Below are 12,801 nucleotides of genomic sequence, written 5' to 3'. Positions count from 1 at the left end.
TTTTGATCTTGGATGCATGGCATACCCTGCTCTCTTGCTGTCCTCTCACCAGAGAGCTGATTGTGCCCGCACCTCTATTAAATGGCTTGATTTTAATGGGAACAACTGCTTTCTCCCACAGGTCCTTTCAATCCGGGGCACTAGGTGTGCAAGGACAGAGGAGGGCACATTCCCAGATGTCCCAAGGTGTGTGCTACGCATCCAAGATCAGATTCCCACCTGACATCTGTGGGCTGAACCCCCCACCCACTGCAGCAAATGATCCTTCTCAGTACTGTAGCCATTTTCCTTCAGAAATATTTCTCCCACACTGTGTAACTTCTTCCTTTACTGAGGACTCCCTGCTTGTCTCAAGCTTGACTTCTCTGTGGCTAGGGAATGAATTCCATTTTACATTGGTCCACCTGGAAAGTTGTCTTTGGAGGTTCTCCTTTCGCCCCGCCCCCCCCCCCCCCCCCCCCCGCCCTTAACACTATGAAAAATGTTTGACATTTTAAAAGCAAATTGTCAAGAAGAAACAGATTTTCTCAATACCAAGCTGTATAATAGGTGTTTTTGAGAGGTTGTTAGCTTCAACAGTATAGTCAAAACCAGTGTTACACTCCACACTGCATCCTTCGTTAAGCAATTAAGTTACCGATAGGCTTTTACATTTATTTACCTTGATGGAAAGATATGTTTACTCAACCTGAGTACAAATCAACATGAGGAGGTGGAAGTTCAGAGTAAATTTGACTAATGATGTTGTGTTTTCATCCTTAAAAGAAAGGAAAAAAAGCCTCCCTGCTTTTGATGCTATTTTATCTTCATTGGAAGGGATCCGAAATGATCCCAACTGTCATGTGAGTGCTCGGGTAGGCTCAGATCCTCTTTGATTGCAGCTGAACATCTCTTTCTGTTGGCTCATGCCTTCCTTTATATGAATACAGTGTACAGCACTTCAGGTTGTTTATTGAACAGCTCTTTAACTCTTCTTCTGTGGATGCTCACATGATTATGTATCTTTAAGCAAAATATAGGCTGCAGACATTTTTGCCCAAGAAGATGTCAGTGCTACTGCACTACTAATGTGAGGGAAGAATTTCCTGTTGGTTTCAGAATAACTTCTAAAATACAAACTTGACTGATATAAGTCACATTTCCTTCAGTGAACCTTAATAATCTCCCCTTTCATTTCAGACTCGCTCTCTTCTCCAGTTTTGTTATGTGGATTTCTATTTCTCCAAGTAATTCCTCAGCATCCCCTTGAATGGCATCTACTGCACGTGAGCATCCGCTACTGTCTCTGCGATACTTTTGTTGTTTTTCTTTTTTGAACATTTGTTTTTTTGAGATGACATTGATAGACATGAGGCCTAAGTCTGCAGATGTTCTGTGGGTAGAACTCACATTTATTTTAGTATGTTGAGCACTTTTAAGATCTGATCCATATTGAAGACTAGCATGGCGTAATGAAGCCTGGGCATATAAACCAATATGTGTTCTAACACAGCTCACTCAAAACAAATATGTTCCCTTCTCTTTGCCTGGTACAAACAAACAATCTCCATTGTGTTCAGTAAGGGTCTGCTGCACCGCCTTGCACACAGCAAGATCTTGGCTTCCCAGTTCAAAGATTCATAGAATGGTTTGGGTTGGAAGGGACCTTAAAGATAGTCTAGTTCCAATTCTGCCACCATGGTGAGGGACAGCTTCCGCTAGACCAGATTGTTCAAGGCCTCATCCAGCCTGGCTTTGAACACCTCCAGGAAGGAGGCATCCACAACCTCCTTGGACAACCTGTTCCAGTGTCTCACCATCCTTTCTGCAAAGAATTTCTTCCTAATATCCAGTCTAAATCTGCTCTCCTCAGCTTCAATCCACTCCCTCTCAGCCTATCGCTACAAGCCCTTGTGAAAAGTTCCTTTCCGACTTTCTCATATGCCCCCTTCAAGTACTGGAAGGCAGTTATAAGGTCTTCTGGAGCCTTCTCCAAACTGAACAGTTGCAATTCTCACAGCCTGTCCCCACAGGAGAGCTGCTCCAGCCCTCTCATTATTTTTGTGGCCATTCTCTGGACCTGCTCCAGCAGTTCAATGTCATTCTTCTGTTGGTGGTGCCAGAAATGGACACAGTACTCCAGGTGGGGTCAAATGAGAGCAGAGTAGAGGAGAATTACCTCCGTCAAACTCCTGGTCACATTTTGTTTTGATGCAGCATAGGACACTGTTGGCCTTCTGAGCTGCAAATGCACTTTGCTGGCTCATGTTGAGTTTTTCATCAACTGACACCCCTAAGTCCTTCTGCTCAAGACAGCTCTCATGAAACAGAATCACCATCCTGCAACATGGATCTTCTCATTGCATGCCCAGACAACACTGTGACTTAGGACACTGGCCCTAAATGCTGACATTAGGTTTGTTGTTAATTCCAAAGTGCTTTATGGGGAGAACTTTTCTTACTACAGAGAGATTTGAAGGGAGTCTTTTATCTGAGTTCTGTGCTCTTCAGTCAGCCAAAACTGACTCGGGGTTGCAGAACAGTTTTGCACAGTGGGAAAGCTGAGGATTGGTGTGATAGTTATTGCAAGATACCCTCATGCTGAACCTCAACATTGCCACTGATATTTAAATTTCCTTGTAATAAAAATTGGAGGCCACAAGAAAGATTTGTGACAACTCAGGGTGAAAATGCTAGTAGTGGCTAGTTCAAAACTCATGTGTGAGATTCTCTGCCTTTGTGAAGTGCAGTGAGTTTGAACCCAGGTGTTCCTCCTGTGATTGAACTCAGACTTTCATGCCATTCGGTAAAACCATTACCCCTTCCTGTAACTTGTGCTGGAAGCAGAGCGAGCTATTTTGGCACTGAAATTATTTCATTGTTAGGCTAAGTGTTACACAGATGGCATTCTTAAATGTAAAATTCTTTTTATGATTCTTTTGAATTCATATTTATTTCATTAGATCATTATTTATGTTAAAGAGACTATTAATATGAAACATGCTCAGCTTGCAAGAACACGGTGAGAAGTGTTTCAGGTATCTGATCCTCAATCCTTTTGCTTTTTTGTGTTTCGCATTTTCCTATTTAAAGTGGGTTTTTTTTTTTGTATCTCTAGGTGCTATGTGACAGATCCACACAAACAACAGTGGGGAAAGAGCCTCACTTAACTGATTAGAGGAGAGAAGCAGTGAAAGGGAATATGCATGAAGCACTGCCAAAGTCACAGAGCAAACTTAAAGATAAAAAAATAGAATAATTCCACCAATCTCTTATTTATTTATTTATTAATTATTATTTGGAGTAATACAAGATATTTCTTATACTAGCAGCAGGGAAACATTTTTTTCAGACAAAAAAGGTAATTTCTTAATAAAAGGTCTCCAATTTAAAATATATTTATTTAATAAATGGTAACTATGTCAGTTGCAGCTACTAATTCGTATCAATAATTCCTTCAGAAGTTAACTATATCAACATATTAGCACCTATTTTTCCATTTAATAGACTGTGGTATAAAATACATCTAAGTTATCATAACCATTCATATCCATATGCTGGGAAAGGAAAAGTCACCTTAAACCAGATGCATATTGTAGGGGGAAAAAAAAAAAGAGGGGGTAAAGATGTTCTCTGCATTGTGGATGTCAGCATAGGCTGAGTTATGTCAGATGAGATTCTGGTCAGTAATTTTAAGAACTGGATGTTTTAGAGAGTTTTCCACTGAAGCATACACTGATTTGTTTCTTCCAGAAGAGTGATAAATATGATTTCTTTCAGTTTTAGTCAGGAAAAGGCAATAGATGTGACCAAGAAAATTCTAGTTTGAAGATGTTTGTATGTGGAAACAATAGACTGTTTGCCTGACTGGTAGGCTGGCTCTGCATGAGCTTGTGTGCGTGGAGCTGTATTGAGTTTTTCTTATCATTAGTTAGCCAAATCCTGTCCTAGCTTGTATCTTTAACTGCCCACCTTGTTTTGTCAGTTGGCAGTTGTTTTTACGCTCCCTAATCCATCAGCACTCCCTGAGCAAGCTTTGTTGAAAATCTTTCTTTCTGTCTCCTGCCTGAGTTCTGGGGAGTGCTGTGGAACACAGTTGCACTTGTTAGAAAAATCTCAGTTTTTTATTTAGGCATAGGGAAGAAACAGTGAAGGGCTCAAGCCCTGGTCAGCACATTCTACTGTTGCTAGAGCATCTCAACTATTTCATGTAGAGCTCATCTCACAGCTTTTATTGTTGCTTTTGCTTTCAGTGGGTGAGGACAGAGCTTGTGACAGGGAGTAGCGTGTCATCACCCTGCGTGTTCTGCTTCTGTGTCCAAGCCAGTGCTGATGGCATACCCTTGAGGCCTCATCATAACCATAGGGCCCTCTTGTCCTCTGATGAGTTCAGCACAGCCCTTTTCCTCCCTCACACAGAGCTCCTTGTGCCTGGGAAAATAAAGCTGCACACCCCTTCTTCCCCTGAATGCTGGCAACAATGCATTCAGAGAATGTCTCAAGGCAGTGTCTGCAGCCATAGTGCTGTAAGCACGGCATGGGTTAACCCTGCAAAAAGGTGGTTTTGCAGCCTCACAAGTGAAGTTTTCCACCTGTGCAGTTATTGTGTTCCTATTCTAAGGCCACTAGTGGTGTTCCAGCAGTGATTTCCCTGTGCGTGTAGTCTGTGGTGCACCAGGATGTAATGCTACGAGGCAAGAAAGTTAAGGTGACACTTCACTTCCCCACCTTTCCCCCCGCCCCCATCCTCTAATCTCTGCTATGTTCTGTGCTGTTAACATTCCTCCACAGTTTCTGAGGAGAAAAATGATTTGTGTTGTTTAATTTCCCCCATCCTAACAGAGAGGAGACATGCTTTTTCCCTTCTCTGGTGTGGCTCTGATTTAGCACTGGATGGAGCTCAAAAGAAGGATTAGTGTAGATATACTCCCATATGCTTGGATGCATTTCTGAGCTGTGTCTGTATCATCCTCACTGCTTTTGATGGAAAAAGCTGGGCTATAAACATGATGAGAACAAGCTTCTGTGCAAGATGTTTAGTATTTCCTGCTTCCGTTTGGGCCAGGAATGGCAATCTATCCATCCCTTTTTGGCCTTTCAGCTCTTGGTCATGGGCTTGCCTGAAATTCAGAAAATCACAGCAGCAGAAAATGAATGAGGGAATAAAAAGAAGTTGATTTTTTCCCTCCACTTTAATAAAGGCTAGATTAGGGCTTAGTTCCAGCTTTGTCTGAAACTTTGTTGGAGGATGAACACAGTTAGAAGGTCTTTATTTTAATGAAATAAGTTCATCCATCTTGCAGACGGTCATACTGGAGTGCAAGCCCATTTTTATGGTTCTAAGTAAAAGAATTTGGGCTACTTTTTAGGAGTTGCATCTTCCCAGAAAAGTTTGGGCTGGTAGTAAACCTCTTTCTGTACTGTATTCAAGAAAATTGTGAGCACAAGAAGAGAAATAAGAACAGAAAGAGAGAAAGAGAGATGGAGGGAGACCCCAAGGGTATGCTGCTACAGTGAGTCATCTTATTCCTTGGGTCCACACATGGGGTTTTCACTATACCTAATACCTGGTCATTTTGTTCTAGCTGGTAATCAAATTGTTAAATAGTCAAATACCAAGACACATGGAAATGGACCCCAAACCTGCTGCTCTACTATAATTTGGGGGCTTTCTCCTTTGGCTGTTTTTTTAAAAAGAATTTTCTATTAGTGCTTTCATCAGCTGTCCATTTTTTTGCTGGTTCTCCTTTTCCCATTGCAAAGGTTTCTGAGTTTATGAATGAAAGGATGTGGATTCTCAGACAAATGCTTCACTCCTTGGTCTATTAGTAAACTAAAGTTAACTTGCAAGATTTGACTGAAACCTCGGGTTTTGCCAGCTGGATGCTTGAGGAGTCCAAGATGGCTAGGTAAAGAAGCACCTATTTCACAAGGCCCAGTCCAGCTCTTGCATTGCCCCACAAATTTCTATCAGTACAAAGGCTGACATTGTCTGCAAGGAGCAACTCAGATTACTACCCCTTCCAGCTGTGTTGCCCCTGACCCTGATCCTTCCCCAGGCTGCCCATGCTCTGCTCTCCCCACATGCAGAGACTTTGGCTGCAGCCCTGCTGCTTGCCAGTGTTGAGTCTTGAGGGTGGCCTTGGATGCATTTTAAAAGGCAGCACAGATGCTCTGTGGGGATAACATGGAATGATTATTTTAGGGCAGATTTTCCCCTAAAAAAATAATAGTTCTACATGCACGCAGTTTGATCTTCACACAAAGGATTTCTATAAGAACTCAGTTCTCTCTGTCAGTTACAGAAAAAAAGCATGCTGGAGGGATTTAGGGAAGTGTGCAGGCTAGAGGATAGCAGCAGACAAAAGGGAGTTTTTCTTCTGTGAACATCTGCACAGCTGGAGCTCTGAAAGTTCTGCAGTTAGAAATCCTAGGTGTTGCCTGGCCAGGAGAAGAGACAATATCTATTTGACACCCTTCTGATGTGCAGGTTTGGCCAGCATCTTAAAGCAGTGTCCATCCTCTGCCATGTAAACACAGATGTATACATGTTATTTTGCCATCACAGACCTGTTTTGGGGAATTTGCCACTGTGGAGGTAAACTGTATGTAAATGATCTGCAGGTGAGGGTGGCGGAAGAAACTGTGATTCCTTGACATGCTAAAATAGATGTAAAACAGAAAGTTTGCCCTATATCTGAAGAACAGAACTGCTCCAGTGGCTCTAGACCAGCACAAACCCAGCATCCTGACTCCTAGATGCCTATATTTCAGGGTGAAAAGACTTAGCAATGGGGTCTGCTAGATAAACAGCCCTGGTAGCCTAGCAATGACAGCATCTGCACCCCTAAAAGCCTTGCTAAGGTCAGGTGATCACCAACAAGTGGAGCACTGACTAATCTGCCCTGTATAAGTCTGAAGTTGCCTGGGTTTTTTTTGTGTTTCAGGCTGGTCCCATTCAACCATCTCTACTCTTCCTGCAGAGTGAGTTCCAGATACAAAGACAGATCTTAACAATACAAACTGTATGCTTGCTTTTAATATAGTGTGATACTTGAAACTGAATATACGCAGGGATGAGGCTTTAGATCTTCCTCAAATCTCAGCGTAACTTGTCGGATGGTGCCGAAGTGAGAGATCTAGAGTAGGAAAATTAGTGAACACAAAAGTCATGATATTTACTCAGTTTATGCATTTTCTTTCTTTTTTTCATAAAACCTGCATAACTGGCATGTAATTGTTTTGCTAAGTGAGCCTTGAAAGCAAAAGTCTTGATAGCTGTCACATATCTTCTTTGTAGTACAGTGTGTTGTCCTTAGAAGCTAATCAGTAGAACTTGCTGAGAAGAACTTAATCAGCAGAACTGAGCACATTGTCAGTGCTTAACAAATAAATTATAATAATAACAACAGTTCCTTTTGACACAACCTATCAAACTTTTGCTTTATTTCCAGGAGTGCCTTACTTACCTCTAGTTAGGATTTAATAACTACAGCTCTGCTTGCTGTGGTTGAGAGGACTGGTGATACAACCTAACAGGAGGGAAGTATTGATCAAAAAGAAATTTTGACAAACGGCAGAAAAAGAATCCCTAGAAAGTTAGTGGACTTTTCCTTCTCACTTATGAGTTTTTTCATGTAAGACTTAAAAATTGACTTAAAGAGTAGATTCAATCCATTTGAATCTTAAAATATAAACTGCTGTGCTTACAAATGAATTGAATAATATTTGAATTTCCTGATAGTTTCTTTTTTTAAATGACAGATTCAAAAAACATGTCTATTATTATTATTTTTATTACAGGGATCTTGGATGGCTCAGAGAGTTGTTAACATATCTGGGGCTATCATTTCTTTGTCACCATTGTAATCTGGCACAGGCTGGGAGTTGCTGACGATCAGTTCATTTTCTGATTGTTCGATGGTTTATATGCAATTAGTTAGTGAGTTTTATTCACTGTCAACAAGACATATATCCATGTTATAAAGAAAACCACTGGGTCAGCTCTAAGCTGCTGCTAATTGTCACAGGCTTAAATGGAACTGTATCAATTTATCCTGGTTGAGGATCTGACCAATGATCACAAGTGGCATTAATTAGCAGATGTGTTATCAGACTCCGTGGAGATGTCCCGGGTTGAGTGACAACAGAGGCGCTCAGTCTCTGTGGCCTGTGGAGTCATGCCAGTTTGGCAGCTGATGGCACAGTGCCCAATGCCAGCAAATGGAAAGTCCACGTCACCCCCTGATGGAGGCACGGTGGTGGCTTCTGCCATCCGTCCTCATGCAAAAGGAGCCTCAGAGCACTGACTGGACAGTTGTATTAAAACAAGGAGGGAAGGCGGGAAGGAAAGAGGGGAAGGATGCTCCAACGCTAATCTGAGTCCTTCCTGGAGCTGGGTATGCACCAGAGATTGTGCTGCTTGTGTGAAGCAAAAGCCACCAACAAGTTTGAGTGGGCCCTTGCTTTTCAAGTGGACCATCTGAACTGACACTGTGATGTCAATTGCACTTGCGTGACAGAAGAGTGGTGGAGACACCTTTAAAAAGAGAGGATCCTGAAAAGCAGTGTCAGCTACTGACACTCACAGTGCTGTTATGGCTGTAAACTAGGAGTTTGGACCACGACAAGGGAAGTATACTTGAGCAGGTCATATAGGTGAATGAAGAGCAGGAACATACCAAATTTGAGAGGTTACACCTTCAGCAGGAGAAAGGAAACACCTACTGTTTTCCCTTCACATTTATTTAAGAGTAGCATAGGTTAAAACCAAGCTGATAACCATGCTTAGTAGCAGACACCTCATCTCCTTTCTCATGCCCACCTGCCACCACAGGAAAGAAAAAAGGTTCCAAGTCAGTGGTATGGGACCTTGATAAAGATTTCTGGACTCAGTATTTACAGGACAAATGTGGATCTCATATTTACTGTGAAATCTCTTTGCTGTAACCCAGGAAAAGAAAACAGAAGGAGAGTAAGAATTAAGTAGTACTGGGAATGGAGAAGTCTTTTTCCTGGTCCCAGGCCTCTGCCCAAGCTAATGGGAAAATGCAGAATATCCGAGGAAGGTACAGCAGCAACCACCACTTGCAAGCATTGCCATTCTTTCTGCACATTTCTCTCACCATCTTAAGCAAGGTATGAAAAGATGTTTAGATACTTATTTGCTATGACAAATTTAACTAATCAGTCCTTCTCTAAACAACCATCTCCAGACTCAAAGCCACAAAAGGAAGTAGCTGAGGAATATAGATGAAATATAGACGTCCAAGTCCAGGATCCCAATCCACACATCCCCTAAGTTCACTACTGCATTTTTGCTAATAAACATCTTGAGACACGTAAGTTCCTTCTGCTCATGCCTTTTGGACAGACAGACACCAGCTCAGATGGGCTGAACTTCTCAGCAGCTAACCCTGATTCACCTCCCCAAACTATGCCCTCGTTTTGCCCCCGTGTCTACGAAGAGTGACCCGGCAAAGCTCATGTAACACATGACCAGGACTGAGCAATACACAAAGTACAGCAGTTTCCTTCAGTGTCATTTGAAGTAACCACCTTCAAAGTCCATTGGAGCTCCAGGGGGTTCAAGCTCTTATCTCTTATCTGCACAGGGAGCAGGAACCCTATCCAAGAAGCTACAAGCTAAATATTCATAGGGGAAGATATTTTCCATACTTCCTGCAGAAGTGGTGCTGATATGCATGTGGTTCTCTGGGAGGAGTTTAGGGCAGTAAGGTGGAGAGTAAGATACCTTCTCCAGCCCTACTGTGCTGAATTGGCTTGCTCTGCACTTTTCTGTTTTGGACTGGTACAAGATAGAGGATCTTCAGTATATTCATTGGTGTGTAATGTGTTTCTAAAATATTGTCTTCACAGCCTAATGAAAATGCAGTGATTTTTCAGAAAAATCAGTAGAACGTATCCTCAACGGATATACAGAAGTAAGGATTATTGGAATTTTAATTAAAATAGCAGGTAAAATAAGTATTATTATGGTGTGTTATTATTTCTAAGATAACAACAGAATAAAGGTGCCTATTTCTTTCTGGAGTGTAATTTTCTAAATGAAAAAGTAAACATTAATATCTTTGGAGATCTTACCGGTCTGCTGCGATAATTTAGAAAAATATCTCTATTAAGGATAGTTATATATGCTTTTTGTTGGAAATGCAATCACAGGATATGCACATAGCTGCAATCTGTAGACAGATTAAGTAAATTAAATTACTCAATGTCTTTTCTTTTTTTTTTTTTCAATAGCTCTAAAGCTAGAAGTAATTTGCAAAGAAAATACTCAGTTTCAATTGGTTTGTAATATCTGTTAATGATCTTTGGAAAAATTTCTGATAACATGCTGGAATTCCCTAAGGGATAGGGTTGTGAATAGGTGGATTTTTTTAAAGTTGGGATGCCATTAACTAGTGATTTTTTTATAAGTACAAAGCCGATACAGAATAAATTGTAGAGGTATACAAGTGAACGGGACCATAATTTTTATGAATAATATAGATATTTTTCACTGTACTTTCTGTCCCTTAAAGAAATAGTTTACAGTCCAACTTGATGTTACAAACATCCTGGAATCACAAAATGTGTGTGCATTTTGTGCTTATGTTATTTATATGCTTTCACTTTGTATGAAAGTGCAGATTGTTGTAAACCTGCTAGTGTAATGAGCTGATCTGCTCCTTGTAATTTTTCCCTTCCCTTCCCTTCCCTTCCCTTCCCTTCCCTTCCCTTCCCTTCCCTTCCCTTCCCTTCCCTTCCCTTCCCTTCCCTTCCCTTCCCTTCCCTTCCCTTCCCTTCCCTTCCCTTCCCTTCCCTTCCCTTCCCTTCCCTTCCCTTCCCTTCCCTTCCCTTCCCTTCCCTTCCCTTCCCTTCCCTTCCCTTCCCTTCCCTTCCCTTCCCTTCCCTTCCCTTCCCTTCCCTTCCCCTTCCCTTCCCTTCCCTTCCCCTTCCCTTCCCCTTCCCTTCCCTTTCCCTTCCCTTCCCTTCCCCTTCCCTTCCCCTTCCCTTCCCCTTCCCTTCTCCTTCCCTTCTCCTTCCCTTCTCCTTCCCTTCTCCTTCCCTTCCCCTTTCCCCTTCCCTTCTCCTTCCCCTTTTCCTTCCCCCTCTCCATATTTTTCTGGTAGGTAACTTTTCCAATTGAATCAGCTTCCCATAACTGCAATGGCTGCATCACGGCTATTCCCTGGAAGACATCCTCTCTGGTTCATTATGGAGCATATAAGATAGCAGAAGCTGTCGGTAAGTGCTATCAAGGAAAAGAGGGCCTCAATTCTTTTGGTACCTTGTTAGCATCAACAACCTTTTAATAGCTCACAAATGAACAAGATATTTATCAAGCATCACTTCTGTAAGGTAACATTTCTCAGGGCAAATGAGATCTCCTTGTCTCTGTCTTCATTTGAGGGCACCTGAAGTAGAAAGAGTGTCAGAAGCACCCTAGACTACACCTGCCTTTGGGGAACATTGCTCTGCTTCTGAGGTTCAGATGGACAGTTCAGCAATGAGCAGCTGAGGAAGTGTGTTATGTCTCCATAGGGTCCTGTGGGTGTGTCTGGGTTTAGACAGGGACTGGTGATGCTCTGAAGGGATGCTGGTCTGGGTAATAGGGCGCTAAATCTCCAGGGTGTACTGTCACACATAGGTCAAAAGATAAGGCTAGGTGCAGGCATCGAGCCTTTGATTTCCTCACCTTTCCCCAAATTCCTTTTGCCCAAGACTTTATTGATTTTGGTCTGCCTTTTTCTGATCTGCAGACAGGGCTGTAAGGCACACCACACTAACCTGAATATGACCTCTGACTCCAGAGTTCCCACACAGAGTTAGAGGAGAGAGAATTTGTCTGGCTCTAGAAAGAGATGTGAGCAGCCACCAGTTTGAAATACTGCCTGATCTTTCCTGATCCTCTGAAAGCTAAATATAGGGATTCATAGCTACCCTGATAATTCATTAGTAGATCAGACAGCCACTCATTTCCCCTACACAGATATTCAATGATGCTCTGCAGTTACTCTGAGAGTAGTAGGACTCCTGCCTGTCTGCTCCTTAGTCGTCACTATCACTGGTCAATCCTAAAATGCCTTGACTTTGACAGAAGCCAATAGCAGCCAATATGGAAGGACTTACCCTCCTCACTGTGTGTTTTAACAGTGTAACAGTTTACCATGGATGAAGATACCTTCCTGACCCTGTCTATTGACTGCCATATGCCAAGAGTTGCTGGGGTGACTAGGCATTATTATACAACACCAGATAGTAAAACTCAATGATTTTTACTTTTTTACTGTTTTTTTTTCTTTTTCTTTCCCCCCCCCCCCTTCTTAAGGCTAGAAGCAACCATTATTATCATCTAATCTGATCTTCTGCATAATGCATGTCACTGGATTTAACCCAATCTGAACTTTGTGTGAAGATTTGCTTTTATGCCTAAAAATGCCTCCTCATTTACAAATACAATGCTGTTTCTTTCAGTACTATCCATACAGCAGCAAATTCTATTAATTAATTGTACATTGTTTGGAAAAGCAACACCTCTTACCCGTTTGAAATGTGATACCTCTTCGTTTCACCTTGCAGGATAGGAAAGGTGTTTATTTTTTTTTCCTTTACTACTAATTAGGTTGGAAGATCACGAGGATGAAACATTATTTATATTGTAGTCTTGCTTAAGTAGAGCTCTGATGAAGCCTGAGTATCCTGTTGCACAAAGTGAGGGAGATTATGCAAGCCCTTTGGGACTGAGACAATTTGAATAGACAAATGGCACAGTTTTGAGGGAACTGAGTGATTTAACCAGAAAGATTGCTGGCAAAT

The sequence above is a fragment of the Dryobates pubescens genome, chromosome 7, assembly GCF_014839835.1.
Source record: "Dryobates pubescens isolate bDryPub1 chromosome 7, bDryPub1.pri, whole genome shotgun sequence".
NCBI lineage: Eukaryota > Metazoa > Chordata > Aves > Piciformes > Picidae > Dryobates > Dryobates pubescens.
This window is presented reverse-complemented; position numbering follows the sequence as displayed.